At 43.1% G+C, this 13,673-nt stretch overlaps 1 long non-coding RNA gene across 3 annotated transcripts; it reads left to right on the forward strand.

The window, feature by feature from the left end:
* Positions 1-8,650: 8,650 nt before the first annotated feature.
* LOC136498088 (uncharacterized) lies at positions 8,651-12,984 on the forward strand. 3 transcript variants are annotated; one of them, XR_010769513.1, is made up of 5 exons: positions 8,651-8,867; positions 10,707-10,858; positions 11,255-11,808; positions 12,624-12,774; positions 12,864-12,984. It is a non-coding gene; the product is annotated as an uncharacterized lncRNA (long non-coding RNA). The 3 variants fall into 3 exon arrangements; XR_010769514.1 differs by lacking the exons at positions 12,624-12,774; positions 12,864-12,984 and adding an exon at positions 9,575-9,688 and having other exon boundaries at positions 11,255-12,248; XR_010769512.1 differs by lacking the exons at positions 12,624-12,774; positions 12,864-12,984 and having other exon boundaries at positions 11,255-12,245.
* The last annotated feature ends 689 nt before the right edge of the window (positions 12,985-13,673 follow it).

Raw genomic sequence — 13,673 nt, forward strand, 5'->3', positions numbered from 1 at the left:
TATAATGCCGTCGCCCCGTGACCTATTCCTCATCTCAGTCGTGCTGTCATCGCCATCATGATCCACTTGCAGCAGCTCCTCCACACTCCACCGCACATCGCTGCTCCACGCGCCGCCCGTAGCTCCTTCGCGCTTCACCGCTCGTCGCTGCTCCCGCACCACCAGCAGCTCCCCATGCCGCCACGGTCATGCTCATGCACCGCACTTCACCACTCGCTGTTGCTCCCATGCCGCTAGCTCCCATGCCCGAGCGCCGCCATTCCCGCTGCACAGCAACGCCCTACGCCGCTGTGCCCTAGTGCCTCTGAGCCCTCTCAGTAGAAGCACCACTTCACCAGCACCGTGCCCTAGGGTTTGCCTCTGCTCCACGCACTTGAGCCGCATTGCTCACTGCCCACGCCACCAGCTCCATCTAGTGCCAAGTAGCGACGTTGGAACCCTAACCCTAAGATTCCCGGTGGTTTCCCCCACGTATCGTTCCTCTGCTTCTTGGGTCGCCGGTTCATCAGGTAGCAAGCCTCCATTTCAATTTCATACCTAATTGCTTGCTTTCTTAGGGTTTCACATCTCTAGATTTAGTGTTATTATTTATAAATCCTATCTATTCAATCGTGCAGTGAGTCGGTGCCGTTGAGGTCTTAGTGGCAGTTGTCAGTCAACTTAGGGCCAAGCTCGCGAGTATGGATCGAGGCCAAGCCTTGGAAGTGATAGTTGATCTTTGTCAACGGCAGTTGTTCTCTTCAGATCCTCCAGATGGCTCATGTGAAGAACTCGGAGGTGGTCCAGGTGATGAGGATCCAAGGCGTCCACCTCGCTTGCCTGCAGATCCAAAAGGCAAGGTGACAAAGAAGACTGCAACAAAGAAGAACAAGTACCTAGATGCAGAGACAGCTAGAGTAGCCATAGTTGTAGAGGCCGTAGAGCGTGCTGAGAGAGGAGGTGCTCGCAGTGGAGTCTGGATCATAGATCAACTTTCACTAGAAGCAAGGGCTACACTTGAGCAGGTTGAGCGCCTTTATGGTGGTCTAGCTATGACTCTCATGATTGGAGGTCAACGTGTTGCCATCAATGAGGGTCAACCTCAGGAGGAGTCACAGCAGCAGGCACCGTCAATAGAGTAGACTCAGGAGGGACAGTGGGGCCAAGGAGATAGAGCAGGCACCTCAGCTATAGCTTTGCCGCTCTGGTCATACCCATGCTCTAGTCACACCGAGGGCAGATACATAGCAGAAGGGTTCTCATCCACCGCCCAGACCACAGGGTCTGCCTCCAGTGACACGTCTAGATCTGAGGGCCGCCACGGCCAAGCAGGTGCAGCAGCTCAGGTTTGTGGACTTTGAGTAGTGGTTCCCACTAAGGAGGGATGACAAAGCATCAGAGGACTTCTACACACCACTCTAGGAGGATTTCTACAATGCATATCTTAATAGTGGAGCTGTATTCAGACCTTAGAGGGTGTGCAACATTGAGTCTAGAGTTGCAGCAGCTGGAGAGCACATTCACCCCTATCTTACATATCTGCCAGGGCTGACAAACTTGATTGGATGGATAGGATTATATGTTCCATCTTGGGTCTATCAGTTCTATGCTACACTATGGATTAACCCGCAGCATAGATACATTCACTTTGCATTCAGAGGCAGAGATTACAGTCTGACGAGTACTAGGGTCAGGGAGATACTCATGGCTTCAGGAGCAGCCCAGTCAGGTTACATGATTATTGCTATGGACAGATAGCACCTCCTAGATGCCCTCATGGAGGTATGGTGCCTCCCATAGATTTGGTTTGCCACTACTTCAAGGAGCCTTTTAGGTGAGGGGTCAAGCAGGACTCCCTAGTGATCTCACTCTTACAACTAGAGTGCTGGATGCCATTATGAGGAGGACCTTGATTCCGAAGGATGGGGTATCGTGAGGGCTTGACTCGCTTACAGCTATGGCTTCTTAACTCTCTAATGCAACAGATAGTGTTTGACATTTAGGATCTCCTTTTAGAGATGGAGGATACTATTGCTGAGGGGTTCAGAGGTCATCGATAGTTGCCCTATGCCCATTGGATCACATTTCTTATTCACAGGGCAGTTGCAGTGAGGCCACCTGAGATGCTAGCTAAGTACAGTGGTGCTACTACAGAGTTCCCTACATACAACCTGACTCAGATGATCCGCCATAGTACACCACAGGCACCTAGTTAGCCACGCCGTCGTCTAGATGTACCAGAGACTACAGCCTAGTAGGATGCTATTATCAGGGGTATTGTAGCTACTGAGGAGGAGCAGCTTGCTCAGTAGGAGGGGATGGTCAAGAGCGACCCCAGTGACAGATCAGGCGAGGACTATCCGGGACATTCCTCAAATTCCTGCACATCGACATGATCATGAGGCCGACAGCTCTAGTTTAGCTCCACCTACACCGTAGACAGGCCCTGCTCTCCTTGCTATACTTGAGTGGATGAGGTAGGATTAGGCATGCTAGGCTTAGGAGACCGCTACCACTTTTGCACAGTTCCAGACTCGCCAGGACGAGTTTCAAAGACAGTAGTTGGCTATTCAGCAGCAAACGTAGGCTCTATAGCAGCAATAGCAGGCCATGCATCAGTAGCAGATCCTCATATAGCAGCAGCTACTTAGATTTATGCAGCATGTTGTGATAGCTATTGGGGCTCCACAGCCATAGCCTTCGCCCTAGCTTAGTCAGACTGCCACGACTTCGATGACTCCTAGCATTACAGCCTAGTGGGCTTCAGAGTCAGAGACAGCCACCAGCACAGTTTGCCTCTCCTTATAGAGTAGGTGTCCTAGTGGTTCGCTTCGCCAGTAATAGTCCCCACAGTTTACACCTCTTCAGACGGGCTTCACACCGACTCAGACATCGTCGCTGCTAGTGCCAGACACTTCAGTCTCCAGGAGCCTTGGAGTGACCTTTAGCGAGTTGACAGGGTAGCCTACTCCACCATACCTGCATGTTCCTAGATCCTTCTATAGCTGCACCTATCACAGCGACTACAGAGATGCTCCCTTCCTCAGTGGCATCATCAGAGCCAGCTGCTACAGTTATCCCTACAGAGTCTACAGCAGCTCTAGTCCCTGATCCGACCCAGATTGCCTCAGCTTCACTACCAGCTATAGAGGGTCAGACTGCTCAGAGCGCTAGGGTCAGATGATGATGGCGCCTAGTTTCAGCTCGCTCCTCATACCTCAGCGTCCGACTCATCCGCTGCAGCCCTGCCAATCGACCCTTAGGTTTTGGTGTTTGACGCCAAAGGGGGAGAGGGTTTGAGTATGATAGTCTTAGGGGGAGTGACTATTTAGGGGAGCTTAGCTTACTTAGTAGCTTATTATCTAGTACATTTGGAGTTTTATGTGTGATACACTTTTATGCATTCATCGTGTGTTTACTTCTATGCATTAAACTATATCTATGTGATAGTGATATCTACGTGATCGTGATATATGACATGTGTGCTCTCTACTTTGAATTATTTATATGTCATATCACATGTGCTATGCTCATTTGCTTTGCTTCCTGCGTTTTACTCCGAATGCGAATGAGCTTTATTACTTATACTCATGCTTATTTCATATCTTTTGAGTACATCATGTTGGCTTGGGTCATATAAGCTTGTCTAACACTTTTGTTCTTATTGCCAAAAGCTTATATGAACCAAGCATGTTAAAAACCTCATCTCTTTCACATACTCGAGGTGGTATTGTCATCAATCACCAAAAAGGAGGAGATTGAAAGCATCTAGGCCCCTAGTTGGGTTTTGGTGATTAATGACAATACGTGATTACTGTGACTAACGTGTGTTTTGTAGAGGCGAATTAAGTTAGGTGACTGATAATGGAGATCGATTGGGCTATCATGATAGTCATGCCCCTATGATGGAAATTCGTTTCGGTTTTCAAAGGATGGACTGATAAGGTTAAGGATGGACTAGTTCTAAGTGTCGATTGGAGTTGGAGTGACACTTAGAGTAGTTTAGGACTTTGTTTTTCCTTTGGCCATACTATTAAGGGGGTACAGACTGGGTAGCTTGACCAAGGTGAGTCTAGTGGGTCAGGTGTGGTGCACACTTGCTAAAACTAGCACTAGGTTGCTCCAAAGTAGCCCTTAGATCCAATGGAGCAAACTTCATTCACATATGATCGAGAGTTGGAAGTGAATGGAGGGTCAAATACTGATCGGATGCTGGCTCCGGTATGACCGGATGCTGGCTCAGGGTTTGGTTAGTTCATTTGACCAAGGTGATTTCGTCTGGTACAACCGGACGCTGAGAGGTGAAGTGGCCGGACTGCTAAGGGCCAGCGTCCGATCGACATCAGTAAGGTTCCAGTGAGGGAAAATTGTGACCGAACGCTGGCCTACGTCCGGTCACACTGTAAACACTAGAGTTCAGGGGTAAACTAACCGGCGCGTCTAGTCACCCCGCAGAGGCACATAACGGTTCGCTTTTTAGCCCATGTTATAAATACCACCTCCATTTGTGTGTGGGGGTACTTTTGCTCATTCAAACAACTAAGAAACACCTTAGAGAGTGCCAAGAAGAGCAAGATCCTAGTGAGGTGATTGAGATTTGAGAATCCCAAAGAGAGCCCTCATTAGTGAGATCAAGGAGTAGCAAAGTGTGCATCCATCCCTTCTCATTAGGCTTGTCGTGGTCAAGTGAGAGTCCGTGCTTGTTACTCTTGATGATCGCCATCACCTAGGCGGCTTGGTGGTGATTGGGAGCTTGGTGATCATCCGGAGAGCTTGCGGATGACCCAACTCAAGTTATGAGCGGTTGTGGGTGATTCACCACGATGGAGTGTCGAAGAATCAACCCGTAGAGAGCACTTGATCCTTACGTGGATCAAGGGGGAGCTACACCCTTGCGCGGGTGCTCCAACGAGGACTAGTGGAGAGTGGCGACTCTCCGATACCTCGGCAAAACATCACCGCGTTCTTTCTTCTCTCTTTACTTTAAGCATTTACTTTGAGCAATTTAATTCTTGTCATTTACATTCCTAGAATTGCCATGCTAGAGTAGGACTAGAACTTAGGGTGCTAAACTTTTGTGCGTTAGATCAATAGAAATACTTTCTAGGCACAAGGATTAATTGGGCTAACCGTAGAGTTTAATTATTGCAAAGAAATTTAGAATTAGCCCAATTCACCCCCCTCTTGGGCATCTTGATCCTTTCAGGATGAACGGTGGATGCTGCGTCTGATGCTAGCCACGTAGCAGCAGCAGGCAGGCAGCATGCGTAGTAGCAGCAACAAGTGGATGAAAACCATGTAGGACTTGGATTACCCATGGCATTGGATGGCCGCCACCATGCTCTTTGCAATGATTGTGCATAATCTTATGACACGTTCAACATTTTCCATGATAACTAATATAAATTTTGACACCTCATGCGTTGTGTGTCACAAAGATAACCGTATCATCCGCATAAAAGGGACAGATGCAGACATGTCATTTTACCACACAACTAGAAGATAAGGCCCTTCTCTATTGCTTGATCAAGTAAATTTTGCATCAGGGCCATAGCACGGACAAAAGAGGAGTGAAAAAATATGATCACCGTGTCGCAAACTTTGGCCATTTTGTATGTTCTCCATTGACAAACCGTTAAGAAGGATTTGAAGTAGTGCTCTCTTATTTTCTCACCTTCTAACAAAATATTAACAGAGTACTTTATAATCTTTATTAAGCATGTGAACTTGTGACAGGTTTCGTTTACTAATTGTATTCAGTTTTTTTTGCAAATTAGGAAGTACAACGCAGACACTCAATCGTCCTAATTCATTGTTTTTGTATTTTCACGTGTGTTGATCACATGCTTAGGTGAAGCCTTTGTTTGAGCTAAGTTGATTCTTATTGTGGCCCATCTATGGTGACTTCTGAGTCTAAGTTTAGCTTCCCAATTTCGATCTTACTAGCAATTTGTAAGAGATTTTTTCCTCCATATGTTAATGAAAAGCTTAAAGGTTGTTGTACCTCTTAATTCTAGCCCTATTTTCATTTTATTAATGATATCAATCTATAGTTTTGTCTTAGATTTCACATAAAAGAAATATAAAACGAAAAATCTCATAATAAAGGAAAATAACATACATGGATACTATGCAAACAACATTAAATACATCATAGAACATCTTATAGGTACTATGTGAACAATAGAAAATACACCAGTAAAACATCTTATGTGAATAACCAAAAAAACATCATCGAACATCTCATGGATATTATAAGAACATTGCAAAATACACCACATGTTGATATGAATACTATGAAAATAAAATCTCAATATTACTATAGGAATAATCTATAATACAACACATAACATCTCAGTACTACGTGAAACACCAAAAAAATACAATATGGAATGTCTCATAGGTACTATACAAACATTTCATAATACAACATGTACGGAACATGAATATTTTGAAAACAAAATTAAGAATATAAATCATGGAACATCTTGTTAAATAGCCTCATATATACAATAGGAATAGTCTTATTATATTATAGAATAAATAGTTCAATACATCATTTTTGGGAGAGGGCACAGATAAAAGTAATGAAAAGAGAAAACAGTAAGTAAAAAGAAAAAAGAAACAAGAATAAATGAAACAAGAGAAAAATCAAAATGAAATGGAAAAAAAATATGTAGATAGAAAAGGAAAATGAAAAAATAATAAAATAAAATAAATATAAGAAAAAATGGAAAATGTAAACAATGAGAAAATAGGAAAGAATAAATGTAAGAACAATATAAAATAACGGATAAGAAAAATGAAATAAACAATAAAATAAAAGAATATGAAAAAAATAAAAGAAAGAAAAAGAATAACAAAAAGGAAACACCCCACACACATACGTTTTTTTTAGGGGAACCCAAACCTAATGCCTAATTGCTTTTGGCCCAACAAAGAACTCACTGGCCCAATATTAAAACCATAAATTCTGACCTTACTCCGTTTATACTTATGAAAGGTCCATGCGCTCGGATTCTAATTATTGAGTAGCAACAAGTCTATTTGAACTCTCTCTATTAGCATAAATTCGATTTACCTGTCTCGGTTAGAATATACAGTCAAAACCGTCCTATTTGTCTCTCTGGGTGGCGCTACAACGGTCGTACATAGTGCCAAGTGCCCAAGTCAGAGAGGTAAATCGGACTTTTATGATAGTTAATAAGGTTAATTAGACTTTAAAAAATAAATATTTTTTTGAAAATATCCAAATATTTTTCTAGAATAAGTATACATTTAAAAATACTAAAACCTAATTTAATATCGAAAAAACTATTTTAATTTAGAAAAATATGAAACATGCTTAAAAATTTGAAGAAATAAATTTTAAAAAGATATCCAAATAATTTTCTAGGTTAAATATGTACTTAAAAGTATAAAAAAGCTGATTTAGTATTAGAAAAATCATAGAGAAATTGGTTCAATTCAGAAAATGAAAACAGTTTCATATTCTTTTCTAAAATCATGCCCTATATTTTTTTGGAGCTATGCACCATAATCTAGAGCATGCGCAAATCGATAACAACAACGACAAACAAGGAAGCGGTCGTGTCCGTTCGGATGTTGTTGATCAAGCATGATGACAACCGCTGATGGTCTAATGAGTCTGCACATGCTATTATCGCAATGTTGCATGAACAAGACAATGGCTCCGTTCGCTTCGCTGAAAAAACAAGCCGAAACATGGTTCCGGTTGATTTGTTGTGAGAGAAAAAAACACTGTTCCGGCTGAAAAAAAAACAAGCTGAAAAAGATGTATTATAAGAGAAGCGAACAGGGCCAATGCTGCTACAAAGTTAAACCACAAGATACATATTGCTAAATATTCTTAGAGTTTGAATTATATGTTTTATTTGAATTTCCCCAAGCATGTCTTGATAGTTAAGCAAGACATGGCTACCAAGTAAATGTTTTTTTTAGTTTGCATGGAGGCTTGCATGATGATTCACACTACGGTCTGCAAGAATTTATTTTAAGCTATGTTCGCTTGAACTTATTAGTCGTACATTTTCAGCAAAATAATAGTGTTTTTCTCTCATAATAAATCAGCATCAGCTATTTTTCCAGCCAACCAGGGCCTTAGTCTGTATCTCCCTATTTCACATTTAGCTCAGTTTTAAATTTTAGGAGACCATATAAGATTGAACTATTTCTAGGCAAGGAAAAAAAGGTAGAGCATTATTCTACTAAAAATATAAAACTAGTTTCATATTTTTATGAGTTAAAATAAATTATATGGACTTTCTAATAATAAATCAGATTTTAGTATTTTTAAATGCATATTTATTCTAAAAAGTATTCAAATAATTTTTTGAAAATATATATCTATATTTTTTGTAAAGTCTAATTGACTTTCCTGAACTATCGCAAAAGTACGATTTACCTGTCTCGTGGTTGACTTGGCACCACGTAGGATCGCTAACAAGGCGTCACATTATCTGAAACCACTATCAAAATGTTTAGGAAGGTAAATTGGACTGGTTTCATTAGTTAGAGGAATCTAAAAATAGTTTTTTTTAATTAAGAAAGGTAAATTGAACTTATCTAATAGTTGAATGGACCTTTTCCTATCGAGTGTAGACATCATTTGTGTCTTGGCCTGCGATAATAAGCCGCCCAACGGGCTTTCTTCCGTCTCCCTGCGTCTCGTCTCTCCGTGTGCCGTGGGCCGAAGCCGAACCTACTTCTCTGCTCCAGCAAGGATCCTCATCGCGGCGCCGCCGGCCGCGGTGAAACTCCATCGCGTTGCCGGGCTCGGCTCGGTTCGGTTCGGAGGTGGAATCCGCGGAGGCGGGACAACGCGGCCGAGGCACCAACATCTTCAAGCGTGGCTGCAGAGGATATAGGTCTGATCCACAGTACTCTCTCAGGCGAATGCTAGCTTCGTTAAAATTTCTTTGAAATTCCCTGTCAAAATTCAAGTCCCACACCAAGTTCCTCGTCTCACAGGCTGAGATGTATGTCCAAAATTCCATTTGCTTCCTTTTGAAGTGTCAAAACGGCAGTTCTAGAAATCATGTTGTGATAACCTTAACTTTAGGTCCACTACGCCTTTAGGTCCACTACGCCTTTTGATCTGGATCTCGTGTATCACGGCTATCCTCTTGTACTACAGAGTCTATATATACTATACTAGAAGCCGCTATTTGATTTAGGGAGCTTATAGAATAACCCCCTTCCCAAAATAAGTGTAAATATATGAGATGATTAGTCTAATAATGCTTATTTGGTATCATAATATTAATATTTTCTTGTATATATTTGGTCAAATTTAAGGTTTGTTGGCTTCTCAAAACGTGAGATGTGTATTTTAGAACCAGGCATTATTGCTGCTGATATATGACCAGCACCGGTTGCGCTTTCATTCTTGAATTAGCTCTGATATGTCAATTCTTATCCTTTCTGAAACTACAGGTAGCGCGCGACAGACAGAATATATGTTTGATAGTGCCAACAGCTTCTTTGTATTGCCTACCCCAACCCCTGAGTAGTTCCTGGTCTTTAAACATATATATTCCTTCATTCCTTGTAATTTTGTGTTATTTATTTCCAGGACCAATTTAGTTGATGAGTTGTCGTTTTAGCAAAGCCCATCTCTGTGGATTCTGCTGTGCTGTGTGTCTGCCGTTTGATTGTTGTTTCAACGACACATCCCACACTATCTCAGGTCAGGTCCCTATCACTTTACAGTGCTTATGGATCCCTTGTTCCACTTTTGCCACCGGTAGTTGTTGATCAATCACCTCATCGACCTAGTATCAACTCTCTCACTTGACAATTCAGGGTTGGTTGGCATCAATTCTATCGCCTTCGTCCCTTGCAAGTTAATATGCTGTTCCTAAATCCTACAAATCGGTAACCATTCAGTTTACGGTGATTGGTTCAACACTCACATCTCTTCATGGGTTTTGGCTGGCTCCGATCCTCCGTGTTGTTTACTTGTTAGCCTTGTCTGAGTTTGAAACAGCCCTATGTAGCAGAGGTGGCCTGCACTGCACATGCATGTATGGCCACCCTAAGCCTCCCTGTGCTGGCACATGGTTTGGTAAAAGATCGCTTCACACTCGCACATGCAGCACCTCACCTGTGGGTGGTCACCTGCACGACTGGACCCTCGCCTGCCTACATTCATTGTCATGGCATTTCGCTCTCACGAGCAGCGTGTGCTGCAAATTTTCTTCTCTTTTTGTTGGTTTGGACAATGAGGGCACATGATCTTATCTCTATGTGCCCCCAACAGCATTATTAGCAACAAGGTAGGATTTCGTTGAGCAAGCCTGCAACAAACTAACTTCAATTCATTTTCACATGTGATCTGCCATGCATTATCTCTCTGGAAAAGAAATATTTCGATTTAGTGATGATGAGTCTGCATTTGAATGGATCAGAGTATCAGTTTGTCTTCCTGTGAATGTAGACATCTCTGCGACTGCTGTACTATGGACTAATATATCTGTCCTAGTCAATTGTAGTTCAGGCTATCAGCTTCTTTTTGTTTGATTCCTTTGTCTGTTGGAGGGGAAAGGTACATGTGTGCTAGACTGCTAGTTAATCACCTTGTTAGTTCCTGTCCTATAAATTCCTAGTTTTGGATCATAGCTGCTGTCATGTACTCATGCTTCCTTTTAACATATATATACTTTCCTTTATTTTTATGATATAACAGATTCCATATTTCTATGCAGTGCAAGGGCTGAAGCTGAAGCCGGATCAGATGTAATCTTTTCGTGATGTCTGCAGCAGCATAAACACAGAAATTCATGATTTACAAGCTGACATGCATTGATCACCCAAAATTCTGACAGGCACCGATGAAAGGACCGGGCAGGGAGTTCAGGTGATATCTTTTCACTGAAACTATTCACATTTGCACTGCCTTTTGCACAACCGAACATGGAACGTGGGTATCAGCAGGACATATATATATAGTACACACGTGTAGCTGCAGCACAATGCTTTTATTTGAGTAACTAGCTTAGTAGTAGCTAGGTTGATTAGATTTTGCAAAAGTTGTTGAAACTTGAAACACCACATATGAGCTCAGCTTAACTTTGCGCATCTATCATAAGGTCCTTCATTTCAGGAATTAATCTCCAGTGTCGTCGTCCTAAATGTAGTTACCTAGCTCTAAATTGTAATTTACCTTGGCAAGGAAGCTCGCTTTTGCGTCAATGATAGGGTCAATAATGCTGTAAATGCTGGGGAGCAGGCATGATTCGTCCAATCTTTGCAGGGAGAAAGACGGGAGGGTGGTTTTCAAAAGGCAAAAAAGAGCGAATGTGCAACATGGATGTGATCTTTGCAGTAGCATCATGATGTTCTTGTTGACGCAGTGTGGTACCTTCTGATGAAAGGCAATTGACTTGCATTGCATTCTTGGGGTTGGGGAGCCAGCAGCATGCAGGCTTGCTGTAGGGAACTAAGCGCAATGAGAAGTGAGGGTAACTTTTGTCTGGAGCTCCTTTTGTGGTAATGCATGCCTGTGGAGGGCATTGGTCCCAGGTGATGACACAGCGATGACGACCGCCGGCCGGCCGGCGAGTTGGGAAGGTCAGTCAGATATATAGATAGATAGATACCCTATTGTTAGTTCCAGCATGCATGTCCCTCTAAATCTTGCTCTTTTTTTCTTTTTCATTTCCAAAGCCACCAGGAAAATACTCTATATGAAGCTGATGCTGCTTTGTACTTGCTTAGCTTGCAGGTATGTTTGAGGGGCTATAATCATAGACTCATAGTATGTATAGTATGCTGCAAGAGCTGACCTGGGCAGCAGGTGAATGAAAGGTGAGTGATGAGTGAGCATATAGACGAATGGAGAGTACTCGGGATGCACATGGGTTCCCAGCACTGCGGTTTCAGTCCTGGGAGCCCCTGACCCCTGATAGCAGATAGTTCAAGTACTGTGCGTGATTGTTCTTTTCCGCCCTGTTTGGTCTGGTCTGGTCTGGTCCGTTGATGAAAAGGCCGGCCGGCACATGACCAAAGCCAAGGCAGCCGGACGGCCGGCCAGCAACCACCTCTGTTCCTGATCGATGCACCCTGCCTGATCCATGATTCGTCCGCCTCAATCATTTGCTACCGCCTGCTTTACGCCCGCGATGCACGCAGCGTACGTAGCAGGCCAGGACATATATATATATATATATATATATATATGTATGTATGTATGTATATCTGCTGCTGCATCGATATCCATGCCTGCATGCACCTGTATTCATCAGAACAGAATTATTCATCATGCATGCGCTCGGATACGGTGACCTCGCATTCATCGTCTTGGCTCTCTGCATCGTCTGTCACCATATCGGTGTATCTGTGTATGCACGTAGAATAGAGTTTTCTTTTTCTTTTTCTTTGTTGAAATCACAAGAGCACGTGTTCTTCTATTTTGCACCGTTGTATTGTCTCTCTTTCTTCTCTTCTGCTGTGCACATATCTCGATACACACCCAACAGGGTACAGAGGAGCTGAGATCACAGAATTTGCTTCCTCTATGTACGTACTATATATATATATAATATATGCTATATCCAACAGCAGTAGTAGTAATGTCAACCACCGGTGTAATGCATGTGTAACCATGGGAGGTATATATGTAGGAACTGCTGTGCTACATTCAGTTCTGAACAGCCATTCGACTCAAGCACGGAAAGAAAACTGTTGTGCTACATTCAGCTCTCTCTGTGGACATGACGTGTGGTTATTACGCTCGCATGCATGTGTAAACGCCATCTTCGATCTTAAGGCCAGGTACAGTTTTTCTTTTCTTTTTTCTTTGACATCACAGTGTCCATGTACAGTTTAATAAGATCGCGAGTGACAAGTAACCATACATGCAGCATCTGGCATCTCACGGTTGACTGGAATTAGCGGTTTGAATAGATGCATGCAATGCAGTCTGACTTGGCTGGTTTCCTTGCTCGCTCTATACTCAACAAAAGCATCATGGGCCGAACAGTAATTTCAGTCAGACTGCGCGCCTCAGCACAGGGGTTCCACTTCCACTCACGTTAGCACACGAACAGAAAACCAGATCTATATCTATATTTTACAAAATATATTTATTTATATATAAACAAAAAGGAACTCGACAGATTAACCTAAAAGCCCAACATGGCATGGGGGTGTAAACCGCCACACCTCAGCGTTTGTTCCATAACGCAGTTGTTCGGCCTTTATTTGTTCATTCATGAAGCTTCTGTAAACTAAGAAGGTAATCAGAGAAGGAAGAACTTGTTCATTGCATTGATGATTGTAAAGTAATCTGCTGCTCTCTCTCTGTACACGCGGTAGGGGCAGGCGCCGAAAGGACTCACCTGCTGCTGCACTGTAGCCGCGGCAGGGGCAGACGCCGAAAGGCTCCCCTTCCGTACTGTAGCCTACAGCAGGGACAGACGTCAAAGTCAGCCCTGCTATCACATCTAGTCATCCTAGCAGCCTGACATGTCTGTGTACTAGGATTAGATGGGTAGAGTTGTATATATAGCTTCCTACTGCAACTCAGTAAAGAGAGAGAGTTCAGTTTTACCATCTCCTCTGCAGAGCTTCGGTCAACGCTGGTGCTTGTGCTGTGTATATGCTCTGTTCTTCCTCCCTCTTCTACCTCCAGCCGTAGTGTGTGTGCCAGAACGCCGGTGAGCGGTCGGCTC

The sequence above is a fragment of the Miscanthus floridulus genome, chromosome 12 (genome assembly GCF_019320115.1).
Source record: "Miscanthus floridulus cultivar M001 chromosome 12, ASM1932011v1, whole genome shotgun sequence".
Lineage (NCBI taxonomy): Eukaryota > Viridiplantae > Streptophyta > Magnoliopsida > Poales > Poaceae > Miscanthus > Miscanthus floridulus.